The sequence below is a fragment of the Podarcis pityusensis genome (genome assembly GCF_964106645.2).
Source record: "Podarcis pityusensis genome assembly, chromosome: 8".
Lineage (NCBI taxonomy): Eukaryota > Metazoa > Chordata > Lepidosauria > Squamata > Lacertidae > Podarcis > Podarcis pityusensis.
This window is the reverse complement of record NC_138033.1, coordinates 70,936,544-70,962,460: the sequence shown is the minus strand read 5'-3', so window position 1 is coordinate 70,962,460 and position 25,917 is coordinate 70,936,544.

Here is a 25,917-nt window from a genome sequence, read left to right as displayed (position 1 = left end):
ATTGGCAGAAATGACTGGCAGAATCCGAGATTTGGGAGAAGAAACAATGGAAGAGGACTGGAAAAAATTTAAGGATTATTTGCAAAAACATTATAAGCTGTATGAATGTTAAGAATGTGCATGATTTGGAAATTATAGCTTCAGCAACTAGATTTGATAAATTGGAAAATAAGCTATAAGAAAGACAAGGCAGAAATGTGAAGTAATTCATTATGTTTATTTTAAGATATAAGTAATTGGGAAATAGCATTTTGAATTTAGAAACATAATATTTGAAAGATACAGTAAGGTATGAAACAAGGTAACAAATTGCTGATGTTTTTATTGTAAAGAACGCAGGGTCGGGAAGATGTGGGGAAGTCCGGTTAGATTGGTAAAAATGGTTTGGAAAGTTGGCTCTTTTTATATTTCTTTTTCTTTTCTTTGTTTATTCTTTCTCTTCTGTATCACATTCTTGACTTTGTATAAGAAAATCTAATAAAATATAAAAAAAATATTAAAAAAAATGGTCCCCAACGGTTCCAAATGCTCCCCTAAAAGGTTTGGCTGTCGAAACAGAAGGGTTTTTATCACAGGACAAGAAATCAGCCCTCGACAACTTAACCGGCGGAAAAAGAGTTTTTGAAAAAATCCCTAAGCCCCGGGGTCACAATTTCAGAAAAAATCTGACTTTCAGCAATTCACTCAAAAATGGTCCCCAACGGTTGCAAATGCTCCTCTGAAATCTTTGGCGGTCGAAACAGAAGGCTTTTTATCACAGGACAAGAAATCAGCCCTCGACAACGTAATGGGCGGAAAAAGATTTTTTGAAAAAATCCCTAAGCCCCAGGGTCACAATTTCAGAAAAAATCTGACTTTCAGCAATTCACTCAAAAATGGTCCCCAACGGTTGAAAATGCTCCTCTGAAATCGTTGGCGGTCGAAACAGAAGGGTTTTTATCACAGGAGAAGAAATCAGCCCTCAACAACTTAACCGGCGGAAAAAGATTTTTTGAAAAAATCCCTAAGCCCCGGGGACACAATTTCAGAAAAAATCTGACTTTCAGCAAATCATTCAAAAATGGTCCCCAACGGTTGCAAATGCTCCCCTACAAGGTTTGGCGGTCAAAATAGAAGGGTTTTTATCACAGGACAAGAAATCAGCCCTCAACAACTTAACCGGCGGAAAAAGATTTTTTGAAAAAATCCCTAAGCCCCGGGGTCACAATTTCAGAAAAAATCTGACTTTCAGCAATTCACTCAAAAATGGTCCCCAACGGTTGCAAATGCTCCCCTAAAAGGTTTGGTGGTCGAAACAGAAGGGTTTTTATCACAGGACAAGAAATTATCCCTAGACAACTTAACCGGCGGAAAAAGAGTTTTTGAAAAAATCCCTAACCCCGGGGTCACAATTTCAGAAAAAATCTGACTTTCAGCAATTCACTCAAAAATGGTGCCCAACGGTTGCAAATGATCCTCTGAAATCTTTGGCGGTCGAAACAGAAGGCTTTTTATCACAGGACAAGAAATCAGCCCTCGACAACTTAACCGGCGGAAATTTTTTTTTTGAAAAAATCCCTAAGCCCCGGGGTCACAATTTCAGAAAAAATCTGACTTTCAGCAATTCACTCAAAAATGGTCCCCAACGGTTGCAAATGCTCCTCTGAAATCTTTGGCGGTCGAAACAGAAGGGTTTTTATCACAGGACAAGAAATCAGCCCTCAACAACTTAACCGGCGGAAAAAGATTTTTTGAAAAAATCCCTAAGCCCCGGGGTCACAATTTCAGAAAAAATCTGACTTTCAGCAATTCACTCAAAAATGGTCCCCAACGGTTGCAAATGCTCCCCTAAAAGGTTTGGCGGTCGAAACAGAAGGGTTTTTATCACAGGACAAGAAATTATCCCTCGACAACTTAACCGGGGGAAAAAGAGTTTTTGAAAAAATCCCTAAGCCCCGGGGTCACAATTTCAGAAAAAATCTGACTTTCAGCAATTCACTCAAAAATGGACCCCAACGGTTGCAAATGCTCCTCTGAAATCTTTGGCGGTCGAAACAGAAGGGTTTTTATCACAGGAGAAGAAATCAGCCCTCAACAACTTAACCGGCGGAAATTATTTTTTGAAAAAATCCCTAAGCCCCGGGGTCACAATTTCAGAAAAAATCTGACTTTCAGCAATTCACTCAAAAATGGTCCCCAACGGATGCAAATGCTCCCCTAAAAGGTTTGGCGGTCGAAACAGAAGGGTTTTTATCACAGGACAAGAAATTATCCCTCGACAACTTAACTGGCGGAAAAAGAGTTTTTGAAAAAATCCCTAAGCCCCGGGGTCACAATTTCAGAAAAAAATCTGACTTTCAGCAATTCACTCAAAAATGGACCCCAACGGTTGCAAATGCTCCTCTGAAATCTTTGGCGTTCGAAACAGAAGGGTTTTTATCACAGGACAAGAAATCAGCCCTCAACAACTTAACCGGCGGAAAAAGAGTTTTTGTAAAAATCCCTAAGCCCCGGGGTCACAATTTCAGCAAAAATCTGACTTTCAGCAATTCACTCAAAAATGGTCCCCAACGGTTGCAAAAGCTCCACTGAAATCTTTGGCGGTCGAAACAGAAGGCTTTTTATCACAGGACAAGAAATCAGCCCTCAACAACTTAACCGGCGGAAATTTTTTTTTTGAAAAAATCCATAAGCCCCGGGGTCACAATTTCAGGAAAATCTGACTTTCAGCAATTCACTCAAAAATGGTCCCCAACGGTTGAAAATGCTCCCCTAAAAGGTTTGGCGGTCAAAATAGAAGGCTTTTTATCACAGGACAAGAAATTAGCCTTCGACAACTTAACCGGCGGAAAAAGATTTTTTGAAAAAATCCCTAAGCCCCGGGGTCACAATTTCAGAAAAAATCTGAACTTCTGCAATTCATTCAAAAATGGTCCCCAATGGTCGCAAATGCTCCCCTAAAAGGTTTGGCGGTTGAAACAGAAGGCTTTTTATCACAGGACAAGAAATCAGCCCTCGACAACTTAACCGGCCAAAAAAGATTTTTTGAAAAAATCCCTAAGCCCCGGGGTCACAATTTCAGAAAAAAATCTGACTTTCAGCAATTCACTCAAAAATGGTCCCCAACGGTTGCAAGTGCTCCTCTGAAATCTTTGGCGGTCGAAACAGAAGGGTTTTTATCACAGGACGAGAAATCAGCCCTCAACAACTTAACCGGCGGAAAACGATTTTTTGAAAAAATCCCTAAGCCACGGGGTCACAATTTCAGAAAAAATCTGACTTTCAGCAATTCACTCAAAAATGGTCCCCAACGGTTGCAAGTGCTCCTCTGAAATCTTTGGCGGTCGAAACAGAAGGGTTTTTATCACAGGACAAGAAATCAGCCCTCAACAACTTAACCGGCGGAAAACGATTTTTTGAAAAAATCCCTAAGCCCCGGGGTCACAATTTCAGCAAAAATCTGGCTTTCATCAAATCACTCAAAAATGGTCCCCAACGGTTGCAAGTGCTCCTCTGAAATGTTTGGCGGTCGAAACAGAAGGGTTTTCATCACAGGACAACAAATCAGCCCTCAACAACTTAACTGGCGGAAAAAGAGTTTTTGAAAAAATCCCTAAGCCCCGGGGTCACAATTTCAGAAAAAATCTGACTTTCAGCAATTCACTCAAAAAAGGTCCCCAACGGTTGCAAATGCTCCCCTGAAAGGATTGGCGGTCGAAACAGAAGGGCTTTTATCACAGGACCAGAAATCAGCCCTCAACAACTTAACCGGCGGAAAAAGATTTTTTGAAAAAATCCCTAAGCCCCGGGGTCACAATTTCAGAAAAAATCTGACTTTCAGCAAATCACTCAAAAATGGTGCCCAACGGTTGCAAATGCTCCCCTAAAAGGTTTGGCGGTCAAAATAGAAGGCTTTTTATCACAGGACAAGAAATTAGCCTTCTACGACTTAACCGGCGGAAAAAGATTTTTTGAAAAAATCCCTAACCCCGGGGTCACAATTTCAGCAAAAATCTGACTTTCAGCAATTCACTCAAAAATGGTGCCCAACGGTTCCAAATGCTCCTCTGAAATCTTTGGCGGTCGAAACAGAAGGCTTTTTATCACAGGACAAGAAATCAGCCCTCAACAACTTAACCGGCGGAAATTTTTTTTTTGAAAAAATCCCTAAGCCCCGGGGTCACAATTTCAGAAAAAATCTGACTTTCAGCAATTCACTCAAAAATGGTCCCCAACGGTTGCAAATGCTCCTCTGAAATCTTTGGCGGTCGAAACAGAAGGGTTTTTATCACAGGACAAGAAATCAGCCCTCAACAACTTAACCGGCGGAAAAAGATTTTTTGAAAAAATCCCTAAGCCCCGGGGTCACAATTTCAGAAAAAATCTGACTTTCAGCAATTCACTCAAAAATGGTCCCCAACGGTTGCAAATGCTCCCCTAAAAGGTTTGGCGGTCGAAACAGAAGGGTTTTTATCACAGGACAAGAAATTATCCCTCGACAACTTAACCGGGGGAAAAAGAGTTTTTGAAAAAATCCCTAAGCCCCGGGGTCACAATTTCAGAAAAAATCTGACTTTCAGCAATTCACTCAAAAATGGACCCCAACGGTTGCAAATGCTCCTCTGAAATCTTTGGCGGTCGAAACAGAAGGGTTTTTATCACAGGAGAAGAAATCAGCCCTCAACAACTTAACCGGCGGAAATTATTTTTTGAAAAAATCCCTAAGCCCCGGGGTCACAATTTCAGAAAAAATCTGACTTTCAGCAATTCACTCAAAAATGGTCCCCAACGGATGCAAATGCTCCCCTAAAAGGTTTGGCGGTCGAAACAGAAGGGTTTTTATCACATGACAAGAAATTATCCCTCGACAACTTAACTGGCGGAAAAAGAGTTTTTGAAAAAATCCCTAAGCCCCGGGGTCACAATTTCAGAAAAAAATCTGACTTTCAGCAATTCACTCAAAAATGGACCCCAACGGTTGCAAATGCTCCTCTGAAATCTTTGGCGTTCGAAACAGAAGGGTTTTTATCACAGGACAAGAAATCAGCCCTCAACAACTTAACCGGCGGAAAAAGAGTTTTTGTAAAAATCCCTAAGCCCCGGGGTCACAATTTCAGCAAAAATCTGACTTTCAGCAATTCACTCAAAAATGGTCCCCAACGGTTGCAAAAGCTCCACTGAAATCTTTGGCGGTCGAAACAGAAGGCTTTTTATCACAGGACAAGAAATCAGCCCTCAACAACTTAACCGGCGGAAATTTTTTTTTTGAAAAAATCCATAAGCCCCGGGGTCACAATTTCAGGAAAATCTGACTTTCAGCAATTCATTCAAAAATGGTCCCCAACGGTTGAAAATGCTCCCCTAAAAGGTTTGGCGGTCAAAATAGAAGGCTTTTTATCACAGGACAAGAAATTAGCCTTCGACAACTTAACCGGCGGAAAAAGATTTTTTGAAAAAATCCCTAAGCCCCGGGGTCACAATTTCAGAAAAAATCTGAACTTCTGCAATTCATTCAAAAATGGTCCCCAATGGTCGCAAATGCTCCCCTAAAAGGTTTGGCGGTTGAAACAGAAGGCTTTTTATCACAGGACAAGAAATCAGCCCTCGACAACTTAACCGGCCAAAAAAGATTTTTTGAAAAAATCCCTAAGCCCCGGGGTCACAATTTCAGAAAAAAATCTGACTTTCAGCAATTCACTCAAAAATGGTCCCCAACGGTTGCAAGTGCTCCTCTGAAATCTTTGGCGGTCGAAACAGAAGGGTTTTTATCACAGGACAAGAAATCAGCCCTCAACAACTTAACCGGCGGAAAAAGAGTTTTTGAAAAAATCCCTAAGCCACGGGGTCACAATTTCAGAAAAAATCTGACTTTCAGCAATTCACTCAAAAATGGTCCCCAACGGTTGCAAGTGCTCCTCTGAAATCTTTGGCGGTCGAAACAGAAGGGTTTTTATCACAGGACAAGAAATCAGCCCTCAACAACTTAACCGGCGGAAAACGATTTTTTGAAAAAATCCCTAAGCCCCGGGGTCACAATTTCAGCAAAAATCTGGCTTTCATCAAATCACTCAAAAATGGTCCCCAACGGTTGCAAGTGCTCCTCTGAAATGTTTGGCGGTCGAAACAGAAGGGTTTTCATCACAGGACAACAAATCAGCCCTCAACAACTTAACTGGCGGAAAAAGAGTTTTTGAAAAAATCCCTAAGCCCCGGGGTCACAATTTCAGAAAAAATCTGACTTTCAGCAATTCACTCAAAAAAGGTCCCCAACGGTTGCAAATGCTCCCCTGAAAGGATTGGCGGTCGAAACAGAAGGGCTTTTATCACAGGACCAGAAATCAGCCCTCAACAACTTAACCGGCGGAAAAAGATTTTTTGAAAAAATCCCTAAGCCCCGGGGTCACAATTTCAGAAAAAATCTGACTTTCAGCAAATCACTCAAAAATGGTGCCCAACGGTTGCAAATGCTCCCCTAAAAGGTTTGGCGGTCCAAATAGAAGGCTTTTTATCACAGGACAAGAAATTAGCCTTCTACGACTTAACCGGCGGAAAAAGATTTTTTGAAAAAATCCCTAACCCCGGGGTCACAATTTCAGCAAAAATCTGACTTTCAGCAATTCACTCAAAAATGGTGCCCAACGGTTCCAAATGCTCCTCTGAAATCTTTGGCGGTCGAAACAGAAGGCTTTTTATCACAGGACAAGAAATCAGCCCTCAACAACTTAACCGGCGGAAATTTTTTTTTTGAAAAAATCCCTAAGCCCCGGGGTCACAATTTCAGAAAAAATCTGACTTTCAGCAATTCACTCAAAAATGGTCCCCAACGGTTGCAAATGCTCCTCTGAAATCTTTGGCGGTCGAAACAGAAGGCTTTTTATCACAGGAGAAGAAATCAGCCCTCGACAACTTAACCGGCGAAAAAGGATTTTTTGAAAAAATCCCTAAGCCCCGGGGTCACAATTTCATAAAAAAATCTGACTTTCAGCAATTCTCTCAAAAGTGGTCCCCAACGGTTGCAAATGCTCCCCTAAAAGGTTTGGTGGTCGAAACAGAAGGGTTTTTATCACAGGACAAGAAATTATCCCTGAACAACTTAACCGGCGGAAAAAGAGTTTTTGAAAAAATCCCTAAGCCCCGGGGTCACAATTTCAGAAAAAATCTGACTTTCAGCAATTCACTCAAAAATGGACCCCAACGGTTGCAAATGCTCCTCTGAAATCTTTGGCGGTCGAAACAGAAGGGTTTTTATCACAGGAGAAGAAATCAGCCCTCAACAACTTAACCGGCGGAAATTATTTTTTGAAAAAATCCCTAAGCCCCGGGGTCACAATTTCAGAAAAAATCTGACTTTCAGCAATTCACTCAAAAATGGTCCCCAACGGATGCAAATGCTCCCCTAAAAGGTTTGGCGGTCGAAACAGAAGGGTTTTTATCACAGGAAAAGAAATTATCCCTCGACAACTTAACTGGCGGAAAAAGAGTTTTTGAAAAAATCCCTAAGCCCCGGGGTCACAATTTCAGAAAAAATCTGACTTTCAGCAATTCACTCAAAAATGGACCCCAACGGTTGCAAATGCTCCTCTGAAATCTTTGGCGGTCGAAACAGAAGGGTTTTTATCACAGGACAAGAAATCAGCCCTCAACAACTTAACCGGCGGAAAAAGAGTTTTTGTAAAAATCCCTAAGCCCCGGGGTCACAATTTCAGCAAAAATCTGACTTTCAGCAATTCACTCAAAAATGGTGCCCAACGGTTGCAAATGCTCCACTGAAATCTTTGGCGGTCGAAACAGAAGGCTTTTTATCACAGGACAAGAAATCAGCCCTCAACAACTTAACCGGCGGAAATTTTTTTTTTGAAAAAATCCATAAGCCCCGGGGTCACAATTTCAGAAAAATTCTGACTTTCAGCAATTCACTCAAAAATGGTGCCCAACGGCTGCAAATGCTCCCCTAAAAGGTTTGGCGGTCGAAACAGAAGTGTTTTTATCACAGGACAAGAAATCAGCCCTCGACAACTTAACCGGCGGAAAAAGATTTTTTGAAAAAATCCCTAAGCCCCGGGGTCACAATTTCAGAAAAAAATCTGACTTTCAGCAATTCACTCAAAAATGGTCCCCAACGGTTGCAAATGCTCCCCTAAAAGGTTTGGTGGTCGAAACAGAAGGGTTTTTATCACTGGACAAGAAATTATCCCTGAACAACTTAACCGGCGGAAAAAGAGTTTTTGAAAAAATCCCTAAGCCCCGGGGTCACAATTTCAGAAAAAATCTGACTTTCAGCAATTCACTCAAAAATGGTCCCCAACGGTTGCAAGTGCTCCTCTGAAATCTTTGGCGGTCGAAACAGAAGGGTTTTTATCACAGGACAAGAAATCAGCCCTCAACAACTTAACCGGCGGAAAACGATTTTTTGAAAAAATCCCTAAGCCCCGGGGTCACAATTTCAGCAAAAATCTGGCTTTCATCAAATCACTCAAAAATGGTCCCCAACGGTTGCAAGTGCTCCTCTGAAATGTTTGGCGGTCGAAACAGAAGGGTTTTCATCACAGGACAACAAATCAGCCCTCAACAACTTAACTGGCGGAAAAAGAGTTTTTGAAAAAATCCCTAAGCCCCGGGGTCACAATTTCAGAAAAAATCTGACTTTCAGCAATTCACTCAAAAATGGTCCCCAACGGTTGCAAATGCTCCCCTGAAAGGATTGGCGGTCGAAACAGAAGGGCTTTTATCACAGGACCATAAATCAGCCCTCAACAACTTAACCGGCGGAAAAAGATTTTTTGAAAAAATCCCTAAGCCCCGGGGTCACAATTTCAGCAAAAATCTGACTTTCAGCAATTCACTCAAAAATGGTGCCCAACGGTTGAAAATGCTCCCCTAAAAGGTTTGGCGTTTAAAATAGAAGGGTTTTTATCACAGGACAAGAAATCAGCGCTCGACAACTTAACCGGCGGAAAAAGAGTTTTTGAAAAAATCCCTAAGCCCCGGGGTCACAATTTCAGAAAAAATCTGACTTTCAGCAGTTCACTCAAAAATGGTCCCCAACGGTTGCAATTGCTCCTCTGAAATCTTTGGCGGTCGAAACAGAAGGGTTTTTATCACAGGACAAGAAATCAGCCCTCAACAACTTAACCGGCGGAAAAAGATTTTCTGAAAAAATCCCTAAGCCCTGGGGTCACAATTTCAGAAAAAATCTGACCTTCTGCAATTCACTCAAAAATGGTCCCCAATGGTTGCAAATGCTCCCCTAAAAGGTTTGGCGGTCGAAACAGAAGGCTTTTTATCACAGGACAAGAAATCAGCCCTCAACAACTTAACCGGCGGAAAAAGATTTTTTGAAAAAATCCCTAAGCCCCGGGGTCACAATTTCAGAAAAAATCTGACTTTCAGCAATTCACTCAAAAATGGTCCCCAACGGTTGCAAATGCTCCCCTAAAAGGTTTGGCGGTCGAAACAGAAGGGTTTTTATTACAGGGCAAGAAATCAGCCCTCAGCAACTTAACCGGCGGAAAAAGAGTTTTTGAAAAAATCACTAAGCCCCGGGGTCACAATTTCAGAAAAAACCTGACTTTCAGCAAATCACTCAAAAATGGTGCCCAACGGTTGCAAATGCTCCCCTAAAAGGTTTGGCGGTCAAAATAGAAGGCTTTTTATCACAGGACAAGAAATTAGCCTTCTACGACTTAACCTACGGAAAAAGATTTTTTGAAAAAATCCCTAACCCCGGGGTCACAATTTCAGAAAAAATCTGACTTTCAGCAATTCACTCAAAAATGGTGCCCAACGGTTCCAAATGCTCCTCTGAAATCTTTGGCGGTCGAAACAGAAGGCTTTTTATCACAGGACAAGAAATCAGCCCTCAACAACTTAACCGGCGGAAATTTTTTTTTTGAAAAAATCCCTAAGCCCCGGGGTCACAATTTCAGAAAAAATCTGACTTTCAGCAATTCACTCAAAAATGGTCCCCAACGGTTGCAAATGCTCCTCTGAAATCTTTGGCGGTCGAAACAGAAGGCTTTTTATCACAGGAGAAGAAATCAGCCCTCGACAACTTAACCGGCGAAAAAAGATTTTTTGAAAAAATCCCTAAGCCCTGGGGTCACAATTTCAGAAAAAAATCTGACTTTCAGCAATTCTCTCAAAAGTGGTCCCCAACGGTTGCAAATGCTTCCCTAAAAGGTTTGGTGGTCGAAACAGAAGGGTTTTTATCACAGGACAAGAAATTATCCCTGAACAACTTAACCGGCGGAAAAAGAGTTTTTGAAAAAATCCCTAAGCCCCGGGGTCACAATTTCAGAACAAATCTGACTTTCAGCAATTCACTCAAAGATGGTCCCCAACGGTTGCAAGTGCTCCTCTGAAATCTTTGGCGGTCGAAACGGAAGGGTTTTTATCACAGGACAAGAAATCAGCCCTCAACAACTTAACCGGCGGAAAACGATTTTTTGAAAAAATCCTTAAGCCCCGGGGTCACAATTTCAGCAAAAATCTGGCTTTCATCAAATCACTCAAAAATGGTCCCCAACGGTTGCAAGTGCTCCTCTGAAATGTTTGGCGGTCGAAACAGAAGGGTTTTCATCACAGGACAACAAATCAGCCCTCAACAATTTAACTGGCGGAAAAAGAGTTTTTGAAAAAATCCCTAAGCCCCGGGGTCACAATTTCAGAAAAAATCTGACTTTCAGCAATTCACTCAAAAATGGTCCCCAACGGTTGCAAATGCTCCCCTGAAAGGATTGGCGGTCGAAACAGAAGGGCTTTTATCACAGGACCAGAAATCAGCCCTCAACAACTTAACCGGCGGAAAAAGATTTTTTGAAAAAATCCCTAAGCCCCGGGGTCACAATTTCAGCAAAAATCTGACTTTCAGCAATTCACTCAAAAATGGTGCCCAACGGTTGCAAATGCTCCCCTAAAAGGTTTGGCGTTTAAAATAGAAGGGTTTTTATCACAGGACAAGAAATCAGCCCTCGACAACTTAACCGGCGGAAAAAGAGTTTTTGAAAAAATCCCTAAGCCCCGGGGTAACAATTTCAGAAAAAATCTGACTTTCAGTAGTTCACTCAAAAATGGTCCCCAACGGTTGCAATTGCTCCTCTGAAATCTTTGGCGGTCGAAACAGAAGGGTTTTTATCACAGGACAAGAAATCAGCCCTCAACAACTTAACCGGCGGAAAAAGAGTTTTTGAAAAAATCCCTAAGCCCCGGGGTCAAAATTTCAGAAAAAATCTGACTTTCAGCAATTCACTCAAAAATGGTCCCCAACGGTTGCAAATGCTCCCCTAAAAGGTTTGGCGGTCGAAACAGAAGGGTTTTTATTACAGGACAAGAAATCAGCCCTCAACAACTTAACCGGCGGAAAAAGAGTTTTTGAAAAAATCCCTAAGCCCCGGGGTCACAATTTCAGAAAAAATCTGACTTTCAGCAAATCACTCAAAAATGGTGCCCAACGGTTGCAAATGCTCCCCTAAAAGGTTTGGCGGTCAAAATAGAAGGCTTTTTATCACAGGACAAGAAATTAGCCTTCTACGACTTAACCGGCGGAAAAAGATTTTTTGAAAAAATCCCTAAGCCCCGGGGTCACAATTTCAGAAAAAATCTGACTTTCAGCAATTCACTCAAAAATGGTCCCCAACGGTTGCAAATGCTCCCCTAAAAGGTTTGGCTGTCGAAACAGAAGGGTTTTTATCACAGGACAAGAAATCAGCCCTCGACAACTTAACGGGCGGAAAAAGAGTTTTTGAAAAAATTCCTAAGCCCCGGGGTCACAATTTCAGCAAAAATCTGACTTTCAGCAATTCACTCAAAAATGGTCCCCAACGGTTGCAAATGCTCCCCTAAAAGGTTTGGCGGTCGAAACAGAAGGGTTTTTATTACAGGACAAGAAATCAGCCCTCAACAACTTAACCGGCGGAAAAAGAGTTTTTGAAAAAATCCCTAAGCCCCGGGGTCACAATTTCAGAAAAAATCTGACTTTCAGCAAATCACTCAAAAATGGTGCCCAACGGTTGCAAATGCTCCCCTAAAAGGTTTGGCGGTCAAAATAGAAGGCTTTTTATCACAGGACAAGAAATTAGCCTTCTACGACTTAACCGGCGGAAAAAGATTTTTTGAAAAAATCCCTAAGCCCCGGGGTCACAATTTCAGAAAAAATCTGACTTTCAGCAATTCACTCAAAAATGGTCCCCAACGGTTGCAAATGCTCCCCTAAAAGGTTTGGCGGTCAAAATAGAAGGCTTTTTATCACAGGACAAGAAATTAGCCTTCTACGACTTAACCGGCGGAAAAAGATTTTTTGAAAAAATCCCTAAGCCCCGGGGTCACAATTTCAGAAAAAATCTGACTTTCAGCAATTCACTCAAAAATGGTCCCCAACGGTTGCAAATGCTCCCCTAAAAGGTTTGGCTGTCGAAACAGAAGGGTTTTTATCACAGGACAAGAAATCAGCCCTCGACAACTTAACGGGCGGAAAAAGAGTTTTTGAAAAAATCCCTAAGCCCCGGGGTCACAATTTCAGAAAAAATCTGACTTTCAGCAACTTACTCAAAAATGGTCCCCAACGGTTGCAAATGCTCCCCTAAAAGGTTTGGCGGTCGAAACAGAAGGCTTTTTATCACAGGACAAGAAATCAGCCCTCGATAACTTAACCGGCGGAAAAAGAGTTTTTGAAAAAATCCCTAAGCCCCGGGGTCACAATTTCAGAAAAAATCTGACCTTCTGCAATTCACTCAAAAATAGTCCCCAATGGTTGCAAATGCTCCCCTAAAAGGTTTGGCGGTCGAAACAGAAGGGTTTTTATCACAGGACAAGAAATCAGCCCTCAACAACTTAACCGGCGGAAAAAGATTTATTGAAAAAATCCCTAAGCCCCGGGGTCACAATTTCAGAAAAAATCTGACTTTCAGCAATTCACTCAAAAATGGTCCCCAACGGTTGCAAATGCTCCCCTAAAAGGTTTGGTGGTCGAAACAGAAGGGTTTTTATCACAGGACAAGAAATTATCCCTCAACAACTTAACCGGCGGAAAAAGATTTTTTGAAAAAATCCCTAAGCCCCGGGGTCACAATTTCAGCAAAAATCTGACTTTCAGCAATTCACTCAAAAATGGTGCCCAACGGTTGCAAATGCTCCCCTAAAAGGTTTGGCGTTTAAAATAGAAGGGTTTTTATCACAGGACAAGAAATCAGCCCTCGACAACTTAACCGGCGGAAAAAGAGTTTTTGAAAAAATCCCTAAGCCCCGGGGTCACAATTTCAGAAAAAATCTGACTTTCAGCAAATCACTCAAAAATGGTGCCCAACGGTTGCAAATGCTCCCCTAAAAGGTTTGGCGGTAAAAACAGAAGGCTTTTTATCACAGGACAAGAAATTAGCCTTCTACGACTTAACCGGCGGAAAAAGATGTTTTGAAAAAATCCCTAAGCCCCGGGGTCACAATTTCAGCAAAAATCTGACTTTCAGCAATTCACTCAAAAATGGTGCCCAACGGTGGCAAATGCTCCCCTAAAAGGTTTGGCGTTTAAAATAGAAGGGTTTTTATCACAGGACAAGAAATCAGCCCTCGACAACTTAACCGGCGGAAAAAGAGTTTTTGAAAAAATCCCTAAGCCCCGGGGTCACAATTTCAGCAAAAATCTGACTTTCAGCAAATCACTCAAAAATGGTCCCCAACGGATGCAATTGCTCCTCTGAAATCTTTGGCGGTCGAAACAGAAGGGTTTTTATCACAGGACAAGAAATCAGCCCTCGACAACTTAACCGGCGGAAAAAGAGTTTTTGAAAAAATCCCTAAGCCCCGGGGTCACAATTTCAGAAAAAATCTGACCTTCTGCAATTCACTCAAAAATGGTCCCCAATGGTTGCAAATGCTCCCCTAAAAGGTTTGGCGGTCGAAACAGAAGGCTTTTTATCACAGGACAAGAAATCAGCCCTCGACAACTTAACCGGCGGAAAAAGAGTTATTGAAAAAATCCCTAAGCCCCGGGGTCACAATTTCAGAAAAAATCTGACCTTCTGCAATTCACTCAAAAATAGTCCCCAATGGTTGCAAATGCTCCCCTAAAAGGTTTGGCGGTCGAAACAGAAGGGTTTTTATCACAGGACAAGAAATCAGCCCTCAACAACTTAACCGGCGGAAAAAGATTTTTTGAAAAAATCCCTAAGCCCCGGGGTCACAATTTCAGCAAAAATCTGACTTTCAGCAATTCACTCAAAAATGGTGCCCAACGGTTGCAAATGCTCCTCTGAAATCTTTGGCGGTCGAAAAAGAAGGGTTTTTATCACAGGACAAGAAATCAGCCCTCAACAACTTAACCGGCGGAAAAAGAGTTTTTGAAAAAATCCCTAAGCCCCGGGGTCACAATTTCAGAAAAAATCTGACTTTCATCAATTCACTCAAAAATGGTCCCCAAAGGTTGCAAATGCTCCTCTGAAATCTTTGGCGGTCGAAACAGAAGGGTTTTTATCACAGGAGAAGAAATCAGCCCTCGACAACTTAACGTGCGGAAAAAGATTTTTTGAAAAAATCCCTAAGCCCCGGGGTCACAATTTCAGAAAAAATCTGACTTTCAGCAATTCACTCAAAAATGGTCCCCAACGGTTGCAAATGCTCCCCTAAAAGGTTTGGCGGTCGAAACAGAAGGGTTTTTATCACAGGACAAGAAATCAGCCCTCGACAACTTAACGTGCGGAAAAAGATTTTTTGAAAAAATCCCTAAGCCCCGGGGTCACAATTTCAGAAAAAATCTGAACTTCTGCAATTCACTCAGAAATGGTAACCAATGGTTGCAAATGCTCCCCTAAAAGGTTTGGCGGTCGAAACAGAAGGCTTTTTATCACAGGACAAGAAATCAGCCCTCGACAACTTAACCGGCGAAAAAAGATTTTTTGAAAAAATCCCTAAGCCCCGGGGTCACAATTTCAGCAAAAATCTGACTTTCAGCAATTCACTCAAAAATGGTCCCCAATGGTTGCAAATGCTCCCCTAAAAGGTTTGGCGGTCGAAACAGAAGGCTTTTTATCACAGGACAAGAAATCAGCCCTCGACAACTTAACCGGCGAAAAAAGATTTTTTGAAAAAATCCCTAAGCCCCGGGGTCACAATTTCAGAAAAAAATCTGACTTTCAGCAATTCACTCAAAAATGGTCCCCAACGGTTGCAAATGCTCCCCTAAAAGGTTTGGTGGTCGAAACAGAAGGGTTTTTATCACAGGACAAGAAATTATCCCTCAACAACTTAACCGGCGGAAAAAGATTTTTTGAAAAAATCCCTAAGCCCCGGGGTCACAATTTCAGAAAAAATCTGACTTTCAGCAATTCACTCAAAAATGGTGCCCAACGGTTGCAAATGCTCCCCTAAAAGGTTTGGCGTTTAAAATAGAAGGGTTTTTATCACAGGACAAGAAATCAGCCCTCGACAACTTAACCGGCGGAAAAAGAGTTTTTGAAAAAATCCCTAAGCCCCGGGGTCACAATTTCAGAAAAAATCTGACTTTCAGCAATTCACTCAAAAATGGTGCCCAACGGTTGCAAATGCTCCCCTAAAAGGTTTGGCGGTAAAAACAGAAGGCTTTTTATCACAGGACAAGAAATTAGCCTTCTACGACTTAACCGGCGGAAAAAGATGTTTTGAAAAAATCCCTAAGCACCGGGGTCACAATTTCAGCAAAAATCTGACTTTCAGCAATTCACTCAAAAATGGTGCCCAACGGTTGCAAATGCTCCCCTAAAAGGTTTGGCGTTTAAAATAGAAGGGTTTTTATCACAGGACAAGAAATCAGCCCTCGACAACTTAACCGGCGGAAAAAGAGTTTTTGAAAAAATCCCTAAGCCCCGGGGTCACAATTTCAGCAAAAATCTGACTTTCAGCAAATCACTCAAAAATGGTCCCCAACGGATGCAATTGCTCCTCTGAAATCTTTGGCGGTCGAAACAGAAGGGTTTTTATCACAGGACAAGAAATCAGCCCTCGACAACTTAACCGGCGGAAAAAGAGTTTTTGAAAAAATCCCTAAGCCCCGGGGTCACAATTTCAGCAAAAATCTGACCTTCTGCAATTCACTCAAAAATGGTCCCCAATGGTTGCAAATGCTCCCCTAAAAGGTTTGGCGGTCGAAACAGAAGGCTTTTTATCACAGGACAAGAAATCAGCCCTCGACAACTTAACCGGCGGAAAAAGAGTTTTTGAAAAAATCCCTAAGCCCCGGGGTCACAATTTCAGCAAAAATCTGACTTTCAGCAATTCACTCAAAAATGGTGCCCAACGGTTGCAAATGCTCCTCTGAAATCTTTGGCGGTCGAAACAGAAGGCTTTTTATCACAGGACAAGAAATCAGCCCTCAACAACTTAACCGGCAGAAATTTTTTTTTTGAAAAAATCCCTAAGCCCCGGGGTCACAATTTCAGAAAAAATCTGACTTTCAGCAATTCACTCAAAAATGGTCCCCAACGGTTGCAAATGCTCCTCTGAAATCTTTGGCGGTCGAAACAGAAGGGTTTTTATCACAGGAGAAGAAATCAGCCCTCGACAACTTAACCGGCGGAAAAAGATTTTTTGAAAAAATCCCTAAGCCCCGGGGTCACAATTTCAGAAAAAATCTGACTTTCAGCAATTCACTCAAAAATGGTCCCCAACGGTTGCAAATGCTCCCCTAAAAGGTTTGGCGGTCGAAACAGAAGGGTTTTTATCACAGGACAAGAAATCAGCCCTCGACAACTTAACGTGCGGAAAAAGATTTTTTGAAAAAATCCCTAAGCCCCGGGGTCACAATTTCAGAAAAAATCTGAACTTCTGCAATTCACTCAAAAATGGTAACCAATGGTTGCAAATGCTCCCCTAAAAGGTTTGGCGGTCGAAACAGAAGGCTTTTTATCACAGGACAAGAAATCAGCCCTCGACAACTTAACCGGCGAAAAAAGATTTTTTGAAAAAATCCCTAAGCCCCGGGGTCACAATTTCAGCAAAAATCTGACTTTCAGCAATTCACTCAAAAATGGTCCCCAATGGTTGCAAATGCTCCCCTAAAAGGTTTGGCAGTCGAAACAGAAGGCTTTTTATCACAGGACAAGAAATCAGCCCTCGACAACTTAACCGGCGAAAAAAGATTTTTTGAAAAAATCCCTAAGCCCCGGGGTCACAATTTCAGAAAAAAATCTGACTTTCAGCAATTCACTCAAAAATGGTCCCCAACGGTTGCAAATGCTCCCCTAAAAGGTTTGGTGGTCGAAACAGAAGGGTTTTTATCACAGGACAAGAAATTATCCCTCAACAACTTAACCGGCGGAAAAAGATTTTTTGAAAAAATCCCTAAGCCCCGGGGTCACAATTTCAGCAAAAATCTGACTTTCAGCAATTCACTCAAAAATGGTGCCCAACGGTTGCAAATGCTCCCCTAAAAGGCTTGGCGTTTAAAATAGAAGGGTTTTTATCACAGGACAAGAAATCAGCCCTCGACAACTTAACCGGCGGAAAAAGAGTTTTTGAAAAAATCCCTAAGCCCCGGGGTCACAATTTCAGCAAAAATCTGACTTTCAGCAATTCACTCAAAAATGGTCCCCAACGGATGCAATTGCTCCTCTGAAATCTTTGGCGGTCGAAACAGAAGGGTTTTTATCACAGGACAAGAAATCAGCCCTCAACAACTTAACCGGCGGAAAAAGATTTTTTGAAAAAATCCCTAAGCCCCGGGGTCACAATTTCAGAAAAAATCTGACCTTCTGCAATTCACTCAAAAATGGTCCCCCATGGTTGCAAATGCTCCCCTAAAAGGTTTGGCGGTCGAAACAGAAGGGTTTTTATCACAGGACAAGAAATCAGCCCTCGACAACTTAACCGGCGGAAAAAGAGTTTTTGAAAAAAATCCCTAAGCCCCGGGGTCACAATTTCAGAAAAAATCTGACTTTCAGCAATTCACTCAAAAATGGTCCCCAACGGTTGCAAATGCTCCCCTAAAAGGTTTGGTGGTCGAAATAGAAGGGTTTTTATCACAGGACAAGAAATTATCCCTCGACAACTTAACCGGCAGAAAAAGAGTTTTTGAAAAAATCCCTAAGCCCCGGGGTCACAATTTCAGAAAAAATCTGACTTTCAGCAATTCACTCAAAAATTGTCCCCAACGGTTGCAAATGCTCCCCTAAAAGGTTTGGCGGTCAAAATAGAAGGCTTTTTATCACAGGACAAGAAATTAGCCTTCGACAACTTAACCGGGGGCAAAAGATTTTTTGAAAAAATCCCTAAGCCCCGGGGTCACAATTTCAGCAAAAATCTGACTTTCAGCAATTCACTCAAAAATGGTCCCCAAAGGTTGCAAATGCTCCTCTGAAATCTTTGGCGGTCGAAACAGAAGGGTTTTTATCACAGGAGAAGAAATCAGCCCTCGACAACTTAACCGGCGGAAAAAGATTTTTTGAAAAAATCCCTAAGCCCCGGGGTCACAATTTCAGAAAAAATCTGACTTTCAGCAATTCACTCAAAAATGGTCCCCAACGGTTGCAAATGCTCCCCTAAAAGGTTTGGCGGTCGAAACAGAAGGGTTTTTATCACAGGACAAGAAATCAGCCCTCGACAACTTAACGTGCGGAAAAAGATTTTTTGAAAAAATCCCTAAGCCCCGGGGTCACAATTTCAGAAAAAATCTGAACTTCTGCAATTCACTCAAAAATGGTAACCAATGGTTGCAAATGCTCCCCTAAAAGGTTTGGCGGTCGAAACAGAAGGCTTTTTATCACAGGACAAGAAATCAGCCCTCGACAACTTAACCGGCGAAAAAAGATTTTTTGAAAAAATCCCTAAGCCCCGGGGTCACAATTTCAGAAAAAAATCTGACTTTCAGCAATTCACTCAAAAATGGTCCCCAACGGTTGCAAATGCTCCCCTAAAAGGTTTGGTGGTCGAAACAGAAGGGTTTTTATCACAGGACAAGAAATTATCCCTCAACAACTTAACCGGCGGAAAAAGATTTTTTGAAAAAATCCCTAAGCCCCGGGGTCACAATTTCAGCAAAAATCTGACTTTCAGCAATTCACTCAAAAATGGTGCCCAACGGTTGCAAATGCTCCCCTAAAAGGTTTGGCGTTTAAAATAGAAGGGTTTTATCACAGGACAAGAAATCAGCCCTCGACAACTTAACCGGCGGAAAAAGAGTTTTTGAAAAAATCCCTAAGCCCCGGGGTCACAATTTCAGCAAAAATCTGACTTTCAGCAATTCACTCAAAAATGGTCCCCAACGGATGCAATTCCTCCTCTGAAATCTTTGGCGGTCGAAACAGAAGGGTTTTTATCACAGGACAAGAAATCAGCCCTCAACAACTTAACCGGCGGAAAAAGATTTTTTGAAAAAATCCCTAAGCCCCGGGGTCACAATTTCAGAAAAAATTTGACCTTCTGCAATTCACTCAAAAATGGTCCCCAATGGTTGCAAATGCTCCCCTAAAAGGTTTGGCGGTCGAAACAGAAGGGTTTTTATCACAGGACAAGAAATCAGCCCTCGACAACTTAACCGGCGGAAAAAGAGTTTTTGAAAAAAATCCCTAAGCCCCGGGGTCACAATTTCAGAAAAAATCTGACTTTCAGCAAATCACTCAAAAATGGTGCCCAACGGTTGCAAATGCTCCCCTAAAAGGTTTGGCGGTAAAAACAGAAGGCTTTTTATCACAGGACAAGAAATGAGCCTTCTACGACTTAACCGGCGGAAAAAGATTTTTTGAAAAAATCCCTAAGCCCCGGGGTCACAATTTCAGCAAAAATCTGACTTTCAGCAATTCACTCAAAAATGGTGCCCAACGGTTGCAAATGCTCCCCTAAAAGGTTTGGCGTTTAAAATAGAAGGGTTTTTATCACAGGACAAGAAATCAGCCCTCGACAACTTAACCGGCGGAAAAAGAGTTTTTGAAAAAATCCCTAAGCCCCGGGGTCACAATTTCAGCAAAAATCTGACTTTCAGCAATTCACTCAAAAATGGTCCCCAACGGATGCAATTGCTCCTCTGAAATCTTTGGCGGTCGAAACAGAAGGGTTTTTATCACAGGACAAGAAATCAGCCCTCAACAACTTAACCGGCGGAAAAAGATTTTTTGAAAAAATCCCTAAGCCCCGGGGTCACAATTTCAGAAAAAATCTGACCTTCTGCAATTCACTCAAAAATGGTCCCCAATGGTTGCAAATGCTCCCCTAAAAGGTTTGGCGGTCGAAACAGAAGGGTTTTTATCACAGGACAAGAAATCAGCCCTCGACAACTTAACCGGCGGAAAAAGAGTTTTTGAAAAAAATCCCTAAGCCCCGGGGTCACAATTTCAGAAAAAATCTGACTTTCAGCAAATCACTCAAAAATGGTGCCCAACGGTTGCAAATGCTCCCCTAAAAGGTTTGGCGGTAAAAACAGAAGGCTTTTTATCACAGGACAAGAAATTAGCCTTCTACGACTTAACCGGCGGAAAAAGATATTTTGAAAAAATCCCTAAGCCCCGGGGTCACAATTTCAGAAAAAATCTGACTTTCAGCAATTCACTCAAAAATGGTCCCCAACGGTTGCAAATGCTCCCCTAAAAGGTTTGGCGGTCGAAACAGAAGGCTTTTTATCACAGGACAAGAAATCAGCCCTCGACAACTTAACCGGCGGAAAAAGAGTTTTTGAAAAAATCCCTAAGCCCCGGGGTCACAATTTCAGAAAAAATCTGACTTTCAGCAAATAACTCAAAAATGGTCCCCAATGGTTGCAAATGCTCCCCTAAAAGGTTTGGAGGTCGAAACAGAAGGGTTTTTATCACAGGACAAGAAATTATCCCTCGACAACTTAACCGGCGGAAAAAGAGTTTTTGAAAAAATCCCTAAGCCCCGGGGTCACAATTTCAGAAAAAATCTGACTTTCAGCAATTCACTCAAAAATGGTCCCCAACGGTTGCAAATGCTCCTCTGAAATCTTTGGCGGTCGAAACAGAAGGGTTTTTATCACAGGACAAGAAATCAGCCCTCAACAACTTAACCGGCGGAAAAAGATTTTTTGAAAAAATCCCTAAGCCCCGGGGTCACAATTTCAGAAAAAATCTGACCTTCTGCAATTCACTCAAAAATGGTCCCCCATGGTTGCAAATGCTCCCCTAAAAGGTTTGGCGGTCGAAACAGAAGGGTTTTTATCACAGGACAAGAAATCAGCCCTCGACAACTTAACCGGCGGAAAAAGAGTTTTTGAAAAAAATCCCTAAGCCCCGGGGTCACAATTTCAGAAAAAATCTGACTTTCAGCAATTCACTCAAAAATGGTCCCCAACGGTTGCAAATGCTCCCCTAAAAGGTTTGGTGGTCGAAATAGAAGGGTTTTTATCACAGGACAAGAAATTATCCCTCGACAACTTAACCGGCAGAAAAAGAGTTTTTGAAAAAATCCCTAAGCCCCGGGGTCACAATTTCAGAAAAAATCTGACTTTCAGCAATTCACTCAAAAATTGTCCCCAACGGTTGCAAATGCTCCCCTAAAAGGTTTGGCGGTCAAAATAGAAGGCTTTTTATCACAGGACAAGAAATTAGCCTTCGACAACTTAACCGGGGGCAAAAGATTTTTTGAAAAAATCCCTAAGCCCCGGGGTCACAATTTCAGCAAAAATCTGACTTTCAGCAATTCACTCAAAAATGGTCCCCAACGGTTGCAAATGCTCCTCTGAAATCTTTGGCGGTCGAAACAGAAGGGTTTTTATCACAGGAGAAGAAATCAGCCCTCGACAACTTAACCGGCGGAAAAAGATTTTTTGAAAAAATCCCTAAGCCCCGGGGTCACAATTTCAGAAAAAATCTGACTTTCAGCAATTCACTCAAAAATGGTCCCCAACGGTTGCAAATGCTCCCCTAAAAGGTTTGGCGGTCGAAACAGAAGGGTTTTTATCACAGGACAAGAAATCAGCCCTCGACAACTTAACGTGCGGAAAAAGATTTTTTGAAAAAATCCCTAAGCCCCGGGGTCACAATTTCAGAAAAAATCTGAACTTCTGCAATTCACTCAAAAATGGTAACCAATGGTTGCAAATGCTCCCCTAAAAGGTTTGGCGGTCGAAACAGAAGGCTTTTTATCACAGGACAAGAAATCAGCCCTCGACAACTTAACCGGCGAAAAAAGATTTTTTGAAAAAATCCCTAAGCCCCGGGGTCACAATTTCAGAAAAAAATCTGACTTTCAGCAATTCACTCAAAAATGGTCCCCAACGGTTGCAAATGCTCCCCTAAAAGGTTTGGTGGTCGAAACAGAAGGGTTTTTATCACAGGACAAGAAATTATCCCTCAACAACTTAACCGGCGGAAAAAGATTTTTTGAAAAAATCCCTAAGCCCCGGGGTCACAATTTCAGCAAAAATCTGACTTTCAGCAATTCACTCAAAAATGGTGCCCAACGGTTGCAAATGCTCCCCTAAAAGGTTTGGCGTTTAAAATAGAAGGGTTTTTATCACAGGACAAGAAATCAGCCCTCGACAACTTAACCGGCGGAAAAAGAGTTTTTGAAAAAATCCCTAAGCCCCGGGGTCACAATTTCAGCAAAAATCTGACTTTCAGCAATTCACTCAAAAATGGTCCCCAACGGATGCAATTCCTCCTCTGAAATCTTTGGCGGTCGAAACAGAAGGGTTTTTATCACAGGACAAGAAATCAGCCCTCAACAACTTAACCGGCGGAAAAAGATTTTTTGAAAAAATCCCTAAGCCCCGGGGTCACAATTTCAGAAAAAATTTGACCTTCTGCAATTCACTCAAAAATGGTCCCCAATGGTTGCAAATGCTCCCCTAAAAGGTTTGGCGGTCGAAACAGAAGGGTTTTTATCACAGGACAAGAAATCAGCCCTCGACAACTTAACCGGCGGAAAAAGAGTTTTTGAAAAAAATCCCTAAGCCCCGGGGTCACAATTTCAGAAAAAATCTGACTTTCAGCAAATCACTCAAAAATGGTGCCCAACGGTTGCAAATGCTCCCCTAAAAGGTTTGGCGGTAAAAACAGAAGGCTTTTTATCACAGGACAAGAAATGAGCCTTCTACGACTTAACCGGCGGAAAAAGATTTTTTGAAAAAATCCCTAAGCCCCGGGGTCACAATTTCAGCAAAAATCTGACTTTCAGCAATTCACTCAAAAATGGTGCCCAACGGTTGCAAATGCTCCCCTAAAAGGTTTGGCGTTTAAAATAGAAGGGTTTTTATCACAGGACAAGAAATCAGCCCTCGACAACTTAACCGGCGGAAAAAGAGTTTTTGAAAAAATCCCTAAGCCCCGGGGTCACAATTTCAGCAAAAATCTGACTTTCAGCAATTCACTCAAAAATGGTCCCCAACGGATGCAATTGCTCCTCTGAAATCTTTGGCGGTCGAAACAGAAGGGTTTTTATCACAGGACAAGAAATCAGCCCTCAACAACTTAACCGGCGGAAAAAGATTTTTTGAAAAAATCCCTAAGCCCCGGGGTCACAATTTCAGAAAAAATCTGACCTTCTGCAATTCACTCAAAAATGGTCCCCAATGGTTGCAAATGCTCCCCTAAAAGGTTTGGCGGTCGAAACAGAAGGGTTTTTATCACAGGACAAGAAATCAGCCCTCGACAACTTAACCGGCGGAAAAAGAGTTTTTGAAAAAAATCCCTAAGCCCCGGGGTCACAATTTCAGAAAAAATCTGACTTTCAGCAATTCACTCAAAAATGGTCCCCAACGGTTGCAAATGCTCCCCTAAAAGGTTTGGCGGTCGAAACAGAAGGCTTTTTATCACAGGACAAGAAATTAGCCTTCTACGACTTAACCGGCGGAAAAAGATATTTTGAAAAAATCCCTAAGCCCCGGGGTCACAATTTCAGAAAAAATCTGACTTTCAGCAATTCACTCAAAAATGGTCCCCAACGGTTGCAAATGCTCCCCTAAAAGGTTTGGCGGTCGAAACAGAAGGCTTTTTATCACAGGACAAGAAATCAGCCCTCGACAACTTAACCGGCGGAAAAAGAGTTTTTGAAAAAATCCCTAAGCCCCGGGGTCACAATTTCAGAAAAAATCTGACTTTCAGCAATTGACTCAAAAATGTTCCCCAACCTTTGCAAATGCTCCTCTGAATTCTTTGGCGGTCGAAACAGAAGGGTTTTTATCACAGGACAAGAAATCAGCCCTCAACAACTTAACCGGCGGAAAAAGAGTTTTTGAAAAAATCCCTAAGCCCCGGGGTCACAATTTCAGAAAAAATCTGACATTCTGCAATTCACTCAAAAATGGTCCCCAATGGTTGCAAATGCTCCCCTAAAAGGTTTGGAGGTCGAAACAGAAGGGTTTTTATCACAGGACAAGAAATTATCCCTCGACAACTTAACCGGCGGAAAAAGAGTTTTTGAAAAAATCCCTAAGCCCCGGGGTCACAATTTCAGAAAAAATCTGACTTTCAGCAATTCACTCAAAAATTGTCCCCAACGGTTGCAAATGCTCCTCTGAAATCTTTGGCGGTCGAAACAGAAGGGTTTTTATCAGAGGACAAGAAATCAGCCTTTGACAACTTAACCGGCGGAAAAACATTTTTTGAAAAAATCCCTAAGCCCCGTGGTCACAAATTCAGAAAAAATCTGACTTTCAGCAAATCACTCAAAAATGGTCCCCAACAGTTGCAAATGCTCCTCTGAAATCTTTGGCGGTCGAAACAGAAGGGTTTTTATCACAGGAGAAGTAATCAGCCCTCAACAACTTAACCGGCGGAAAAAGATTTTTTGAAAAAATCCCTAAGCCCCGGGGTCACAATTTCAGAAAAAATCTGACATTCTGCAATTCACTCAAAAATGGTCCCCAATGGTTGCAAATGCTCCCCTAAAAGGTTTGGCGTTTAAAATAGAAGGGTTTTTATCACAGGACAAGAAATCAGCCCTCGACAACTTAACCGGCGGAAAAAGAGTTTTTGAAAAAATCCCTAAGCCCCGGGGTAACAATTTCAGCAAAAATCTGACTTTCAGCAATTCACTCAAAAATGGTCCCCAACGGATGCAATTGCTCCTCTGAAATCTATGGCGGTCGAAAGAGAAGGGTTTTTATCACAGGACAAGAAATCAGCCCTCAACAACTTAACCGGCGGAAAAAGATTTTTTGAAAAAATCCCTAAGCCCCGGGGTCACAATTTCAGAAAAAATCTGACCTTCTGCAATTCACTCAAAAATGGTCCCCAATGGTTGCAAATGCTCCCCTAAAAGGTTTGGCGGTCGAAACAGAAGGGTTTTTATCACAGGACAAGAAATCAGCCCTCGACAACTTAACCGGCGGAAAAAGAGTTTTTGAAAAAATCCCTAAGCCCCGGGGTCACAATTTCAGAAAAAATCTGACCTTCAGCAAATCACTCAAAAATGGTGCCCAACGGTTGCAAATGCTCCCCTAAAAGGTTTGGCGGTAAAAACAGAAGGCTTTTTATCACAGGACAAGAAATTAGCCTTCTACGACTTAACCGGCGGAAAAAGATATTTTGAAAAAATCCCTAAGCCCCGGGGTCACAATTTCAGAAAAAATCTGACTTTCAGCAATTCACTCAAAAATGGTCCCCAACGGTTGCAAATGCTCCCCTAAAAGGTTTGGCGGTCGAAACAGAAGGCTTTTTATCACAGGACAAGAAATCAGCCTTCGACAACTTAACCGGCGGAAAAAGAGTTTTTGAAAAAATCCCTAAGCCCCGGGGTCACAATTTCAGAAAAAATCTGACTTTCAGCAATTGACTCAAAAATGTTCCCCAACCTTTGCAAATGCTCCTCTGAATTCTTTGGCGGTCGAAACAGAAGGGTTTTTATCACAGGACAAGAAATCAGCCCTCAACAACTTAACCGGCGGAAAAAGAGTTTTTGAAAAAATCCCTAAGCCCCGGGGTCACAATTTCAGAAAAAATCTGACATTCTGCAATTCACTCAAAAATGGTCCCCAATGGTTGCAAATGCTCCCCTAAAAGGTTTGGAGGTCGAAACAGAAGGGTT